The sequence below is a fragment of the Bubalus bubalis genome, chromosome 1, assembly GCF_019923935.1.
Source record: "Bubalus bubalis isolate 160015118507 breed Murrah chromosome 1, NDDB_SH_1, whole genome shotgun sequence".
Taxonomy (NCBI): Eukaryota; Metazoa; Chordata; class Mammalia; order Artiodactyla; family Bovidae; genus Bubalus; species Bubalus bubalis.
The window spans coordinates 165,156,521-165,169,175 of record NC_059157.1 but is presented as its reverse complement, the minus strand read 5'-3'; the positions used below and the strand labels follow the sequence as shown (position 1 = coordinate 165,169,175).

The 12,655-nt window shown below is 39.8% G+C and overlaps 1 non-coding gene across 1 annotated transcript; it reads left to right on the top strand.

The window, feature by feature from the left end:
* Positions 1-12,365: 12,365 nt before the first annotated feature.
* On the top strand, positions 12,366-12,438 carry TRNAE-UUC. The gene has a single exon. It is a non-coding gene; the product is annotated as a tRNA-Glu (tRNA).
* The last annotated feature ends 217 nt before the right edge of the window (positions 12,439-12,655 follow it).

The window sequence follows — 12,655 nt, the reverse complement described above, 5'->3', positions numbered from 1 at the left end:
AGAAGAAAACAGTCAGTGATCTGATCTGAAACAGTCTAGTTTCAATAGTCAACTAGTAAATGAAAGACATAACAGATTTGTAAATTACATATTATATAAAAGGTCATAAGTCCCACATTTAAAAAGAAAAAGGAAATGGAAGAAGAGGGTATGGATTGGGGGTCAGGCAGGAGAACAGAGATTGTAATATGAAATAGAGTATTAGGTTAGGACTCTTTGCTATATACTGTGTTGTTGTGGCTCAGATGGTAAAGAATCTGTCTGCAATGCAGGAGACCTGGGTTTGATCCCTGGGTCTGGAAGATCCCCTGGAGAAGGGCATGGCAGCTCACTCTAGTATTCTTGCCTGGGGAATCCCATGGACAGAGGAGCCTGGCAGGCTATAGTCCATGGGGTCACACAGAGTCAGACTCGAGTGACTAACACACACACACATACACACACACACACACACACACATTCTTTGCTATGGTAAGATTTGGGCGAATTCTTGATTATGTCTTTTTGGAGGAAGATGATTCCAGACAGAGGGAACAAATGGAGCAAGGATTGTAATGTAAAATCATGCCTGGATATTCAACCAACTGCAGGAAGACAATGCTGAAGAGACAGAGCACAGGAAGAGATGAAGTCAGAGAAAAAACTGAGAGTTGGGAGAGACCATTAATGGGGAAGTTGTAGGTTGTTTTAAAGACAAGGACTTTTATTAAAATTTCCTTATATTTTACTTTGTTTGTTAGTTAGGCAAGTCTATTTATTGATAAAAGATTAATTTGGCCAGCATATTTCTAGGTGCCTCTCACTCATTTTCTCTGGAACTCAGTAAGACTGTTAATCTAATCATCCATCAATGTTTTCATCTCGTGAAAGATTTCTTTAACTTGGAATTTAATTTTTGTTTCTGTTACATTTGTTCAGATTTATCTGTTAGGGATTCCAATGATCCACACGTTGGTTGTTAAAACCCTCTTTTAAACCATTGTGTTCTCTGGCATTATTTTTGCCTTCTCTCCTACCTTGGCATTCAGGACTAGTTCTTAAGTTTACCTTCCACATCAGGATTTAGTTTCCTGAAGTATCAGCTCTGCTTTTTTATGCCTTGAATACAGATCTCATATTGTGATAATATAGTGTTGCTGCTGCTAAGCTGCTAAGTCACTTCAGTCGTGTCCGACTCTGTGCGACCCCATAGACGGCAGCCCACCAGGCTCCCGCGTCCCTGGGATTCTCCAGGCAAGAACACCGGAGTGGGTTGCCATTTCCTTCTCCAGTGCATGAAAGTGAAAAGTGAAAGTGAAGTCGCTCAGTCGTGTCCGACCTTTAGCATGTACTGCAGCCTACCAGGTTCCTCCATCCATGGGATTTTCCAGGCAAGAGTACTGGAGTGGGGTGCCATTTTTAGTCATTTTTAATTCTCATTTTACCGCGGACAGCAGTCTCTTCACATCAATTGGCTATATTAAAAATCTCCTTTCATCTCTTTTTTCCCCCTGCAAAGGCATTTATGACTAAGAAAGCAGTCAACCTTTCTAAAATTACTTCCTGTTTCCCATAATATTTTCTTAATAAATATTCCTTTTTTTAAAGTAATGGCCTATTTTATGTTACATAATCATTTCCTTGCCTATGTTTGTTTGTTTTAGTCTCCCCTTGAGAAAGAACAGTCTACCCATGCTTGACATTTTACAAAACTCCACTTGAATGGATTCTTCCTGTTAGTCTTCAATAAAAAAATAAACTTTAGATATCCCTCCTTTCTTAATTGCCAGAGTTGGTAAGCCTGAGTGTCCATTACCAGGACAGTGATCTACAATTGAATGCAGGAGGAAACTTGGCTGGTCTAAGCAGGGAAACTACATCTGCAGTCTTTGCTCTGGATTTGATAAAATGTGGTACTTCCAACCATTTATGTCCTGTGGTTTTCTTTCTGGTTCAGCCTCTGCTCTAAGCATGTACACTGCACTTTATTGCCTAATGTACTCTACTCACCATGTCTGGAAAAAGTCACACCAGAATGGGTAAAACCTCGCCAACCTACATTTCTCAGTGGTGAGACTGAGACCTTATGGCTCTCCTGTCCGATAGTGGCCCCTCCAATGATAGAAAGTCATACCAATGAAGTGTGCCTAGTGGTTCTCTGTTGACACCAGCCCTCCAGTTTGAGCTGTTTTCTCAAGAGCACCTTGTAGCTGTAAAACAATATTTCCTGTCATATCAGTAAACAAGGATGTCACAGCCATCAGTTATTTAGGGCCTCCAAATGTGGAGCTTGGTGTCAGGAGGGCACCCAAAAGGGAAAATAATGCCTGCAATCCAGCAGCTGTGAAAAACCAAGAAGCAGGATGCTGGCCTCAGGTAGCTGAGATGCGTAAGAAAGGAATGATTTCAGTGAGCCCAGACACTTGCATCTTCCCATACATAGAAAAGCACTAAATTCCTTGGATATCTGGTTTTCCTTAATCAACAATTAAGGAAATTGTTGTTGTTCAGAGTACCTGCTTCTTGCTACAAACTTCTATATGACTTGACTCCTCCCCTGCCTCTTCTGAGCAGCTTTCTCCAGGTTGCTTGAGAAGCTGTCTCCCCGGGTTTGAAAGACTAACGATTCCCACCAAAAAAACGTAACTCTCAACTCTTACGTTGTGTGTATTTTTTCAGTCAAAATGGCTTCCTCAAAAGAGGGCATTGTTGTTAATCTTGGAAGTTATTCCTCTGGTCTCATTCTCTTACTCTGTAATGATTAAACAAAATTAAATAGGAAAGAAGCTTTGCTCCCAAATGTACACATTTTAAGCAGATGAGGAGGTAGTTCTGTCCCTACTTTTCTCTTCCACAAATGCTCAGAATCTCCTGCCAGAGGAAGAGTACAGAATACATCCTTGAATTTTGAACTTTTCTCACCAATTCGATCATGCCCCCAAAGCTATTTATCCTTTTTATACACTATGTCTTAAGTATCTAGAAAATCACCAAACACGAATTGTGATATGGATGAAAAACTGTATCTTGCTATTGGGAAGTGAGTTATAACCCAACATTTGCATTCAAACCAGTGAGCCTCCGAATCATTAAATCTGATTCAAGCTCAAAAGAAATGATGTTACTCACACCATTCTGTGGCTCTTTTAGCTCCCATATGGTTGTCTTGAGGTAGGAGGCAGGTCAATAAAATTCAAGCAGGAATTGCACTGAGATTTCAGACAGTCCCTGCAGACATGGCTTGGTAATTTCGTCTCCCAATTTCAAAGTTTGCCCTTTAAGTTTAAGAGAAAGAAAGGGCAGCAAGAAGTTCATCCTGAAAATGTAATCACTATCAATAAGAAAAAGAAATTCATATCATATGTTAAATTTAACTTAAATCAACTTAGAGAGTTGGAAATCTAATGAAGCTAATACATTAAGGAGCTGGACTAATACAGGACTCCAATGGTTCTGTAATTGTTAAGTCTGTTTTCAAACAATAATTATTTAATTACATTTTGTATTTGTTTGAACTCCCAACTATACGACAATTGATATAGTTAAGACAAGTAGCAAAATATTTTGTCCACCCTAAATTGCATTATATTTTGTTCTAATGATAGGTGTTGTCAGCTGTTAGTTTTGTGAAGAAGATGTATCTTGTTTTATTTCAATTGCATGTGTAGTTTGTATAGAATGATTGTATAATCAATGTAGATTACAGAATTGATGCTCATGCATCATTAATGTCATACCCTTTCCTTTGCCACTGCTTTAACTCTAACACTATAAGACAAACATGCCTCTTCTTTTCTTTCTATTGTGCTGCATGTCATTAAAACTGAAAAGAAATGCCATATTTAGCTTAATATATATTAAAAAATAATGAAGAGGATAATTATCAAGGCTGCATTGCAATTTCATGGAATGGCTGTCAGTTTTGAACTGCCCGATCCATACTGTTTTAGTTCATAATGTCAGGGTAAAAAATTGTGATTGAAATAGAGTCATTTAATTAATTCTTCTCTATTGTGCTTTAAGTGCTATACTTTGATATGGGCTCAGGGATGTGAAATGCAAGTTTGGAAAAAGAGAAGACTATGAATGCTGGTCATTCATTTTGGTTTTATTTGGATAATAATCTCTTAGCCCTGAGTGGCATTTGAAATGCTACAGATTTCAAAATATCCAACTTATAGTTAGATGTCAACAACAGCAATATTGACAGAATAGTTTGCATTTGCTGGCTCTTAACTATGAAAGCTATTTGGTTTCAATTCAGTTCAGTCACTGAATCATGTCCAACTCTTTGCAACCCCATGAATCACAGCACACCGGCCTCCCTATCCATCACTAACTCCCAAAATTTACTCAAACTCATGTCCATCGAGTCAGTGATGCCATCCAGCCATCTCATCCTCTGTCATCCCCTTCTTCTCCTGCCCCCAATCCCTCCCAGCATTAGGGTCTTTTCCAATGAGTCAACTCTTCACACCAAATGGCCAAAGTATTGGAGTTTCAGCTTCAGCATCAGTCCTTCCAAAGAACACCCAAGGCTGATCTCCTTTAGGATGGACTGGTTGGATCTCCTTGCAGTCCAAGGGACTCTCAAGAGTCTTCTCCAACACCACAGATCAAAAGCATCAATTCTTTGGCACTCAGCTTTCTTTATAGTCCAATTCTCACATCCATACATGACCACTGGAAAAACCATAGCCTTGACTAGACGGACCTTTGTTGGCAAAGTAATGTCTCTGCTTTTCAATATGCTATCTAGGTTGGTCATAACTTTTCTTCCAAGGAGTAAGCATCTTTTAATTTCATGGCTGCAGTAATCATCTGCAGTGATTTTGGAGCCCCCAAAAATAAAGTCTGACACTGTTTCCCCATCTATCTGCAATGAAGTGTCTGATTCTTCGTGAACCCATGGACTGCAGCCTAACAGGCTCCTCTGTTCATGGGATTTTCCAGGCAAGAGTATTGGAATAGGTTGCCATTGCCTTCTCTGATATGGCCTTGATGTACTCCTTTTTCTATTTGGAATCAGTCTGTTGTTCCATGTCCAGTTCTAACTGTTGCTTCCTGACCTGCATACAGATTTCTCAAGAGGCAGGTCAGGTGGTCTGGTATTCCCATCTCTTGAAGAATTTTCCACAGTTTATTGTGATCCACACAGTCAAAGGCTTTGGCATAGTCAACAAAGCAGAAATAGATGTTTTACTGGAACTCTCTTGCTTTATTCATGATCCAGTAGATATTGGCAATTTGATCTCAGGTTCCTCTGTCAGCTTGAATATCTGGAAGTTCATGGTTCACATATTGCTGAAGCCTGGCTTGGAGAATTTTGAGCAGTACTTTACTAGCGTGTGAGGTGAGTGCAATTGTGGGGCAGTCTGACCATTCTTTGGCATTGCCTTTCTTTGGGATTGGAATAAAAACTGACCTTTTCCAGTCCTGTGGCCACTGCTGAGTTTTCCCAATTTGCTGGCATATTGAGTGCAGCACTTTCACAGCATCATCTTTCAGGATTTGGAATAGCTCCCCTGGAATTCCATCACCTCCACTAGCTTCATTCAGAATGTGGTCCACTGGAGAAGGGAATGGCAAACCACTTCAGTATTCTTGCCTTGAGAACCCCATGAACAGTATGAAAAGGCAAAATAGTAGGATACTGAAAGAGTAACTCCCCAGGTTGGGAATGCCCAATATTGTGGAGAGCAGTGGAGAAATAACTCCAGAAAGAATGAAAGGATTGACCCAAAGAAAAAATAATACCCAGTTGTGGATGTGACTGGTGATAGAAGCAAGGTCCAATGCTGTAAAGAGCAATATGCATAGGAACCTGGAATGTTAGGTCCATGAATCAAGGCAAATTGGAAGAGGTCAAACAGGAGATGGCAAGAGTGAACATCGACATTCTAGGAATCAGAGACCAAAATGGACTGGAATGGGTGAATTTAACTCAGATGGCCATTATATATACTACTGTGGGCAGGAATCCCTTAGAAGAAATGGAGTAACCATCTTGGTCAACAAAAGAGTCCGAAGTGCAGTACTTGGATGCAATCTCAAAAATGACAGAATGATCTCTGTTTGTTTCCAAGGCAAACTATTCGATAGCAAGGTAATCCAAGTCTATGCCCCAACCAGTAACACTGAAGAAGCTGAAGTTGAATGGTTCTATGAAGACCTACAAGACCTTCTAGAACTAACACCCAAAAAAGTTGTCCTCTTCATTATAGGGGACTGGAATGCTAAAGTAGGAAGTCAAGAAACACCTGGAGTAACAGGCAAATTTGGCCTTGGAGTACGGAATGAAGCAGGGCAAAGGCTAATAGAGTTTTACCAAGAAGATACACTGGTCATAGCAAACACCCTCTTCCAACAACACAAGAGAAGACTCTACACATGGACATTACCAGATGGTCAACACCAAAATCAGATTGATTATATTCTTTGCAGCCAAAGATGGAGAAGCTCTATACAGTCAGCAAAAACAAGACCAGGAGCTGACTGTGGCTCAGATCATGAACTCCTTATTGCCAAATTTAGACTTAAATTGAAGAAAGTGGGAAAACCACTAGATCATTCAGGTATGACCTAAATCAAATCCCTTATGATTATACAGTGGAAGTGAGAAATAGATTTAAGGGCCTAGATCTGATAGACAGAGTACCTGATGAACTATGGATGGAGGTTCATCACATTGTCCAGGAGACAGGGATCAAGACCATCCCCATGGAAAAGAAATGCAAAGCAGCATTTGGCTGTCTGAGGAGGGCTTACAAATACCTCTGAAAAGAAGAGAAGCAAAAAGCAAAAGAGAAAAGAAAAGATATAAGTATCTGAATGCAGAGTTCCAAAGAATAGCAAGAAGAAATAAGAAAGCCTTCCTAAGGCCTCAATGCAAAGAAATAGAGGAAAACAACAGAATGGGAAAGACTAGAGAGCTCTTCAAGAAAATTAGAGATACCAAGGGAACATTTCATGCAAAGATGGGCTCGATAAAGGACAGAAATGGTATGGACCTAACAGAAGCAGAAGATATTAAGAAGAGATGGCAAGAATACACAGAAGAACTGTACAAAAAAGATCTTCACGACCCAGATAGTCACGGTGGTGTGATCACTGACCTAGAGCCAGACATCCTGGCATGTGAAGTCAAGTGGGCCTTAGGAAGCATCACTGTGAACAAAGCTAGTGGAGGTGATGGAATTCCAGTTGAACTATTTCAAATCCTGAAGGATGATGCTGTGAAAAACCTTACGTAGTTCAGCTTTAAAAAAAAAAAAAAATCACTTTAAATCTTTCCAAACCTCAGCTTAAACTGAAAATTAACTAAATGATTCTATAATATTCGAGGATAGGTTAATTTCAATTTTGTGATGCTTTTGTCCTAAAGTTTTCAGGTCATACTATTATTTTTGAGCTTTACTGACTAGTAGTATCCTTTGAAAGGGAATAAAGTCTTTGAAACAGATATAATCCTTAGTAGTTCAGCTGGTCAATGTGGCCAAGGAATATATTCTTTTTTCAGCAGTCAATGAAAAAAAAAATACAAGACAGGATACCAAAAGTTTCAAGTGTTTAAATGTTGGTGTTTCTGCTTTCCTTATGATGACATATTAGGTTGCTGCTGCTGCTGCTAAGTGGCTTCAGTCGTGTCCGACTCTGTGCGACCCCATAGACGGTGGCCCACCATGCTCCCCCGTCCCTGGGATTCTCCAGGCAAGAACACTGGAGTGGGTTGCCATTTCCTTCTCAAATGCATGCAAGGGAAAAGTGAAAGTGAAGTCGTTCAGTCGTGTCTGACTCTTCGTGACCCCATGGTCTGCAGCATACCAGGCTCCTCCGTCCATGGGATTTTCTAGGCAGGAGTACTGGAGTGGGGGTGCCATTGCCTTCTCCAGACACATTAGGTTATTGAATGGTAAATTTATGATAATAAGAGGGGCGTACAAGAAGGAGTTGGGGGTTGGGGAGGAAGAAAGAAATAGAAAACATCTAGGCCCTATACAGCAAAATGCTTTAAGAAAACAATGGAGGAAACAGCAGAATGATTTGACATCCCCAGTAAAGTGATTACTATAAACTATGGAAAACTAAATATGACTTTAAGACTTTTCATGAAAATATTGCTATTACAGACAGCATCACATGTTGAATATGATATTGGCTTTGGCTTTTCAAAAAATCTGTATTTGGAAAAGGAGCAACTTTTCCTCCCATTCTACCCTATTTGTAAATATGAGCAACTGATGTAACATTTTCTTGCTTACAGTATTAAGTATATCTGTAGTATTTGTGGAGCTGACTGTGGCTCAGATCATGAACTCCTTATTGCCAAATTCAGACTTAAATTGAAGAAAGTAGGGAAAACCAATAGACCATTCAGGTATGACCTAAATCAAATCCCTTATGATTATACAGTGGAAGTGAGAAATAGATTTAAGGGCCTAGATCTGATAGATAGAGTGCCTGATGAACTATGGAATGAGGTTCATGACATTGTACAGGAGACAGGGACCAAGACCACCTCCATGGAAAAGAAATGCTAAAAAGCAAAATGGCTGTCTGGGGAGGCCTTAGAAATAGCTGTGAAAAGAAGAGAAGTGAAAAGCAAAGGAGAAAAGGAAAGATATAAGCATCTGAATGCAGAGTTCCAAAGAATAGCAAGAAGAAATAAGAAAGCCTTCCTCAGCCCTCAATGCAAAGAAATAGAGGAAAATAACAGAATGGGAAAGACTAGAGATCTCTTCAAGAAAATTAGAGATACCAAGGGAATATTTCATGCAAAGATGGGCTCGATAAAGGACAGAAATGGTATGAACCTAACAGAAGCAGAAGATATTAAGAAGAGGTGGCAAGAACACACACAGAAGAACTATACAGAAAAGATCTTCACGACCCAGATAATCACAATGGTGTGATCACTCACCTAGAGCCAGATATCCTGGCATGTGAAGTCAAGTGGGCCTTAGGAAGCATCATTACGAACCAACCTAGTGGAGGTGATGGAATTCCAGTTGAGCTATTTCAAATCCTGAAAGATGATGCTGTGAAAGTGCTGCACTCAATATGCCAGCAAATTTGGAAAACTCAGCAGTGGCCACAGGACTGGAAAAGGTCAGTTTTCATTCCAGTCCCAAAGAAAGGCAATGCCAAAGAATGCTCAAACTACTGCACAGTTGAATTCATCTCACGCGCTAGTAAAGTACTGCTCAAAATTCTCCAAGCCAGGCTTGAGCAATATGTGAACCATGAGCTTCAATCTGGTTCAATCTGGTTTTAGAAAAGGCAGAGGAACCAGAGATCAAATTGCCAACATCCACTGGATCATGGAAAAAGCAAGAGAGTTCCAGAAAAATATCTATTTCTGCTTTGTTGACTATGCCAAAGCCTTGATTGTGTGGATCACAATAAACTGTGGAAAATTCTTCAAGAGATGGGAATACCAGACCACCTGACCTGCCTCTTGAGAAATCTGTATGCAGGTCAGGAAGCAACAGTTAGAACTGGACATGGACCAACAGACTGGTTCCAAATAGGAAAAGGAGTACGTCAAGGCTGTATATTGTCACCCTGCTTATTTAACTTATATGCAGAGTACATTATGAGAAACGCTGGGCTGGATGAAGCACAAGCTGGAATCAAGATTGCCAGGAGAAATATCAATAACCTCAGATATGCAGATGACACCACCCTTATGGCAGAAAGTGAAGGGGAACTAAAACACCTCTTGATGAAGGTGAAAGAAGAGAGTGAAAAAGTTGGCTTAAAACTCAACATTCAGAAAACGAAGATCATGGCATCTGGTCCCATCACTTCATCGAAAATAGATGGGGAAACAGTGGAAACAGTGTCAGACTTTATTTTTTGGAGCTCCAAAATCACTGCAGATGGTGACTGCAGCCATTAAATTAAAAGATGCTTACTCCTTGGAAGGAAAGTTATGACCAACCTAGATAGCATATTCAAAAGCAGAGACATTACTTTGCCAACAAAGGTCCGTCTAGTCAAGGCTATGGTTTTTCCAGTGGTCATGCATGGATGTGAGAGTTGGACTGTGAAGAAGGCTGAGCGCCGAAGAATTGATGCTTTTGAACTGTGGTATTGGAGAAGACTCTTGAGAGTCCCTTGGACTGCAAGGAGATCCAACCAGTCCATTCTGAGGGAGATCAGCCCATTCTTTGGAAGGAATGATGCTAAAGCTGAAACTCCAGTACTTTGGCCATCTGATGCGAAGAGTTGACTCATTGGAAAAGACTCTGATGCTGGGAGGGATTGGGGGCAGGAGGAGAAGGGGACAACAGAGGATGAGATGGCTGGATGGCATCACTAACTCTCTGAGTGGACTCCAGGAGTTGGTGACCGACAAGGAGGCTTGGAGTGCTGCAATTCATGGGATCCAGAGTAGGACATGGCTGAGCGACTGAACTGAACTGAACTGTGGTATTTGAAGGCAAAGTGTTTGAGAATTACTCAACCATTATCACTGAACACTTCTTCTCAGTGTTTTAAAATGTAAAATGATTTATTTTTCCTTAAATATACTCACTTTCAAAAACTTAAAATTCTCTAGCATCAAATAGAACAATCATGAATAGTTTTACCTGATGCCCTAATCCATGTGACATTTTTTTCCTGCATAAACCTGTACAGGTATAATTTCAAATCATACTTGAGTTTTAAGCAGACCTAGTTCTTCTTTAGAATAAGGTTGTAAAGGAGATTAAATTGCAGCAGGCATGGTGAAACCATGCCTTCAAAAATGTTGAAGTAAGAGAATAAGATTTTATCATCAGCTACATTTGAAAATCCGAGAATAACCTGAGATATGCAGTAGGAATTATTCGAGACTTAAATTGGTCATAAAATTGACCCAGTTTTCTCAGAATCTTTTTTGACACAGCATTCACTAGTTCTTTCAACAAAAATCTATTGAATGAACATTATTGAACACTTGCTGTAACAGACACTGGAAATAAAATGATGAATTAAAACAGACATGGCTCCCAGTTTCAGAGAAGTAACAACCTAGTTGGAGAGAAAGACATCACATTACTACAAATGTGTAATTATACAGTGTATTCAAAGTAGAGGAATATGATTCCATAAAGCATGTAAGAAAGGATTCCATGTTATACAGTGTTACCTGAAAACTGGGTTCACCTCTTGGTCTCTTGAGACAAAAGACACAGCTCAGCCACAGAACTGGAGAAGGAAAGATTTATGGCTTGCATCAAGTAAAGAGAATACCAAGAATCTTTCCTGAGTCAATGTCACCCAAAATAGCAAAATTGGGGAAGTTTTACGCTAAAAGAGCACATACATATTCATAAAGAGGCTTAGGCCATCAACACATCCTTCCCCAGGGTATCTGCCCAATCTAGGGGTCAAACTCATGTCTCCTGATTGGCAGGCAGATTCTTCACCACTAAGCCACCTCAATATCCTTTAGGTTCCAGTTGATCTGGTAGTTGAGCACTTTAGGCTGGTCTTTATCACTGAAACAGAACCAGGACTCTTTAAAACTAATATATTATCTTTACTATTGTTACTTCTCTTGCCTGATAATAGTCCTTTGTTTCCACATTCTTTTGTTCCCTTAAGATGATTAATTACAGAGGCCTATTCAAGGACAAATATTGTGTCCAGGCTTAGATCACATAAAGGCTTAGGTCCAAAATGGCTTCACTTATGTTAAGAAAGCCAGGCCTGGTTCTCTTACTCTGGGGACCCTCTAACCTTCTTGGTTGCAGTAGAAAAGCCTCCCGAGGAAGCAATATTTAAGCCAAATGAAGGAGACGGAAGTAAATGGTGAATAGATAAAGAGGGCACAGAACAGGTATGTGCAAATGGCTTCTAGTAGGAGAATGAAAGTTGGATGGGTTTGGGAACTTGCTTTATAAATATATGTAGCACCACAAATCAAATGAGCAAAGAAAGTATTATTTAATTTAGGGCCTACATGCAAATTATAGCCCATACTACAAATCTAGCCCTTCTGCCTGATTTTGCAAAAAATGTTTTTATTGGAACTCAGCTACTCCTTTTTATTTATATATTATTTATGGCTGCTTTGGTGCTACTGCATTAGAGTTGAGGACCATTTTGTCTCAAAAATCAAGATATTTACTTTCTGGCCATTTGCAAAAAATTGCTGACTCCTGACTTAATAGACAGTGTTAAAGAAACTAATTTTATACACCTGATGTACAAAGGTGACTTGCAGGTGTCAATGGTGCCTGAATAATCTAACAGGGGGGAAATGTAGTAAACGTTTGTGTCTTAGGCATGAAAAAGATTCCTTAGCAGCCTTATAAGTTTCAACCAAAAGAAAATTGGGTGTTTTGACTCTACCAAACTGAAAATTTCTACTCAAAAAAGTATCCCTCTGGAATTCCCTGGTGGTCCAGTGGTTAGGATGTGGCACTTTCACTGCCATGGGCACAGGTTTAATCCCTGGTCAGGAAACTAAGATCCTACAAGCCATGTGGCACTCTCCCCTCCAAAAAGTGCCCAAAGTATTCCTCAGAGAAATTATCAGATGTATGACTCAGTGGAAAAGATGCTATAATTTCTACAACCAATAAGAGACTTATGTAGAAATGCACAGGAAACTCCTTAAAGGAAAACACCAATATCTGATACAAAAATGGGCAAAAGATATGAATTAGCAAATCACACAAAA